The sequence below is a fragment of the Arachis ipaensis genome, chromosome B09 (genome assembly GCF_000816755.2).
Source record: "Arachis ipaensis cultivar K30076 chromosome B09, Araip1.1, whole genome shotgun sequence".
Lineage (NCBI taxonomy): Eukaryota > Viridiplantae > Streptophyta > Magnoliopsida > Fabales > Fabaceae > Arachis > Arachis ipaensis.
The window spans coordinates 132,528,873-132,533,860 of NC_029793.2; positions in this window are offsets into that span (position 1 = coordinate 132,528,873).

Consider the following 4,988-nt stretch of genomic DNA (forward strand, 5'->3'; position numbering starts at 1 on the left):
TATTATTAAGTTTTTTAAATTAAGATATATGATAAATATTGATGCCATTATATTGAAAATTTTAATTTTTCAAATTCCAAATTTCAAACAATTATAAATTCCTATATCTTCTTTGAGAAATTGGGTAATTTTGCTGATATTACCGTATGGTTTTAACTTTTAAGCGTTCCAATAATCCAATAACATAAGGTGTTATAAGCACTCACAAGCTATTCAGATCTACCACCGACAACAAAACTGGCCGATTGTTTTACCAACCCATGATTCCCATAGCAGACAAAGTTGACCCATGCTTAAATTCACACGTGAGTGAAACACTTGTGAGATCCTATATACTTATACCCTAATCCAAAGCAACCACATTGTCCAGCAAAAAGTTGAATTCACCAGCTTGATTCCCCCCAAATGGTGACCAACTCAAATAGCATGACTTGTTAAATTTCATGGTTAGCTTGACTTGTTTTTATCATGTGATTTTATTTCCTCTTTTTTTTTTTTGGCATTTCCTTTTATTTTTTATAAATTATTATATGAAATTGAAGCATGCATGCTTACTAACTGAATAAAAAAATTGTAATGTTTCTCGCATATTGGTTGCATGCATATTATCCATTTTTAAATTAAAATAATTAAATCGTTCTCAATGTATAAATAGTGACACATATCTAATTAATTTATAAATCTTGCTAATTTTGTGTTCTAAAATTATATTTTAAGAAGATCATAAAAAAATTATTTAATTAAAAGTTATTGAAAAGATTTCTTTTTTTTACATTTTAATACATTAAATATATAAAAGTTTTATGAAAATTTATTATTATACTCTTAAAATATATTTTTTAAAACATAAAATAATCAAATCCCTTGTATATCCACTTCAGAAGAAAAAGAAAAGGAAAGAAAAAGTGATATTTATTAGTAATACAAGTAGGAGAAGGAAACAAAATATGTGGTTCTTACAAGTTGGAAGTTGAATCTGTTGCTTCATTTGGACCACAAAAGGACCAAAAGGCCCTTGAGTTTACTTTGTAACCTTATCCAAGTTGCTCTATTGAAGTTTGGTTGGTGGCGGGTATTCTAGTCAAAGTAACATCACACAGTTGACAAGTTACACCCAATAACAACAATCATAAAAACCAAATCCAAATACCAAACTCTAAAATGATTCTAATTTATCCAATTAAATTAAAATATTTTATCCTCACAATAATTAATTTGAAAAATTATTTCCATAATATAGTTATAAGAAATTTCCAACAAAATTTCACAGGGAAATTAATAATACAGTATAAAAAAATTATTCAAATTTCAAAAAAGGAAAGAAAAACAAAGAAAAATCATATATTTTTTTTATTTATAATATTTTTTGTTTTTGGTCTGTTTCTAAGACAAAGTAGCGACTCGCCACAGACACACATGTCCAAAACAAAAACCCCAAGAAATTTCGAAAAAAAAAAAGGGAAACAGAAGAGAGGAGAGAAAATGACACCTTTTGTTAGTTCTTGAAGGTGAATGCTTGTTTTAATTCATACCCATTTTCCAAAATCGTAACTTTGAGTTCTCTGCTACGTTTGCTCCTTCGGTTGATCTCTTTTTTCAGCTATCTCCAGCTACCATGAGCTAAAGCACGATAAGGGTATTGCTTAAATCCTTTTTAATTCTTTGTCTTTATTTATTTATTTTAATGTAGATATCAGAGAAAATTGCGAATTTTTTGGTTTGAACTTGGTAGTATTTTCTATTTGGGTTCAGATCTCAATTGGGTTTGTGATTTTGCACTTGTTTTGCTGGATGCATTGTTCAGTGATGAGGAAATGTTAATATGTTTTGTTTTTGTTTTGTCTCTTACTTGGAATTATTGGGATTCTCATTTGTGCTATGTTTTTATGTTCTTATGTTCGTGCCCGTTAGTTTTTATTGTATTCTTGATGAAGCTGTGTTATCTTTGATTATAAGTTTGAAAACCAACACAATTATTGAACTGTGTAGTACTGTAATGATGTGAATATTGATTTATCAGCAGGAGATATTAGCCCGAACAAGGGTTTTTGATAGGTTTAAATTCTTTTCTCTTTATATATATAAACAATGTTGAGTAGTTAGTTCAAGTGAGTAAGATTTAGGTTATTAATGAGTAATGTTTATGTGTTCATCTCAGTGAGTTTCTCTCAGATCTGGAAGAGAAGCAGGTTGAGAAGTCCCATGTTTATCATTTATATTTCTTGTATTGAAATATCGATCAATGGATGCGATTTCATTAATTCATTTATGGTCAACAGTTTTTCAGTTAGGAATAGTACTTTTTCTAGGATTTAGATTAATAGGACATCTTCGATTGTTAGATCCAGATTGGTTTGATTGCTTTAGCAACAAGGATTTCTCATGGGAACGCTTAATTCTAGTTGAAAATGAACTCTGTTTGGACAAGTATGTATAAGGTTTTTTACTTTTTTACATTTATCAGATGCAGTTTAGAAGATGTAAGAGGTAGCTTCAATATAATTCTCTTCTCTTAGTGTAGAAGTTGGCATCCCTTTATTTGAACTAACTGGAATTGAATGACAATATGCATTTGTTAAGCCAAAAGTTTGAGCTTGCAAGGTCCCGAACTTGAACACATAGTAGGTACATGGTGAGGTCTTGTCCATGTTAACTTGTTAAAAACTTGTCATATACAGGTTGTGTCACCGACATATTCGATAATACTAAAGTTTGAGATCATAATCTTTAGATAAATGATATCACATCTCTCATTTGCCGACATTTGAATGAATGTTGGTGAGAATAGTTGGTGAATTAATTGTTCATTTTACTTTACTATTGATGCTTTATTCCTAGTTTATTGTTGTGAACAAATACAAAGTACATTTCTGTTTTCATGCAGAAGCAGTAAATGTGCGAAAGTATTTTCCAGATCCTCTGACATTCACACGGCAATAACTGTAAGGAAACTTGGAGGTACTTATAGTCTTTACAAGGAAGCAGTTATTAGTGTATTTATTGTATAATTATTGTGGGGAATGGTCGTTCCCTTCGGATGTGATGGAGGTCTGCATTGAAAGTTCCCATTCCAATGGGAAACAAATCTTGAAGCATTCTAAATCTGCAGATGAAGCAAAAAGATCCGGTGATAAGGCCAGCTTAAGTTCTCATTCCAATGGGAAGCAATCTTCCACTTTCATTAATCATGGTAAGTTTGTCATTGCAATTAGAACAATATTGAACTTAATTGGTTATTTTCCCTTTAGGTATTGGATTTCAAGTGTGAGTCCCACGTCAGTTACGGCTGGATTAAGTGGGCTCGATTAGTGTAAGTCCCTCCGTGTTCCTCCCGAACATTATGTAAATCAGATAGAATATTGTTCAAATACCTAACTCATTGAGAAATAGTTAGAGGGAAGAAACAAGAAAAGAAATAGTAGTAGCCTTGTCATAATTTTCTGTTTTCTTTTTCCAATTTCAATTTTCTGAACCTTTCACCAATGATTTTATTTATGTTTATATTTAATTCCTCTAAATTTTTACTTAAAACCTACTGTTGATTGATATATTATGCAGCTGCAATTGCTTGGCATGAGAATAGAAGGAAGTGGATTGGTGATAAGTCTCAAAATCAACCAAGAATAGCTAAGGAACCCGTTATTAGGTATACCTTATAGCCAATTCCTTTTTTCTTTTGTGTTAACAATTGGATCAACCATTCTTATCATAGATATGATCAAAAGCTTTTGAAGAGTTTCATATGCTAATGGTTTTTAGCTAACATATTACTTTGGTGTAGCTTATTGAGACAACTGTTGAGTTATTTTAAATATCTTCATTGCAGTTGGTCAACATCATACGAAGAGCTGCTTTCCACTAACGAACCTTTTTCAGAGCCGATACCCTTACCGGTATGAATCTAGGCAAAGCATGAAAAATTGAAAATGTGTACCTATGCATTCATATGGATGTCAAAATGACTAGGGAAAAGTATACTAAATGTCCCCAACGTTTGCCCCGAGTTTCGATTTTGTTAAAATTTGACACATTTATTTTTCCAAAGGAAAAGTATAGGTAAACAATGAAAATATTAAACAACATGAACAATGGATATATCGGATGTTCAATTCACTATGTGTACGGATGGTTATTCTAATATTAAGATTTAGGTGAGTAATTTGGAAATGTAGTGTGTTTTACTTGAATTGGACTAATTTTAGAATCCATTGTTCATGTTGTTCAAGAAAATCATTGGTTACCTAGTATAACCCTTTTCCAAATTTGCCGATTTGCTTCTCATCCTCCGAATCGCTCTCTCGTCCTCCGGCCAACCATTGCCACCACCAATAACAACCACACAATGACACCAAGCTTCAGTAAATGAAAATATACTGAAGAAAGAGATGCTACAATCTTACTGTTTCGACGCATAGTGGTAGAATTGAAACCATATATATGATTAGATAATAGCAAGTAGCAACCTATATATACAAAGGAATGATTCAATTGTCTCGCTCATGCAGGAGATGGTAGATTTCTTGGTTGATGTTTGGCTTGATGAGGAAGGCTTCTTTGACTAGATTGTTGGCAACTTCTTAGATACATGAATGATTGGCGACTCAGAAAAAGAAACTGTGTAAAGCCTTTCTAACCTGTGTTCTCACTTCACTTACTGATCAATGATCATGATATGTTTTAGAGAGGGAAGGAGCTAGTTCTTGAGGATCTTTATAGTTTCACTCTTGAGGGTTGATGGGTTATTATTATTTTCCCCAATTGATCTAATACCAATTCCATTGTTTGATGATGGGAAATGAGTAAATATATATTCACATCATGTATCTATTCAGTTTATTTGTGTCTGATGAGCCATTAGCTAACATACAAAACATGTTCATGATGATATTAAATCCATTTTGTAATCAATACTTCTTAAACATGCTACCTTTTTCTTTTGCTTTTTATTTATTTATCTTTTTTTTATATAAATATTTCTATATAAATAT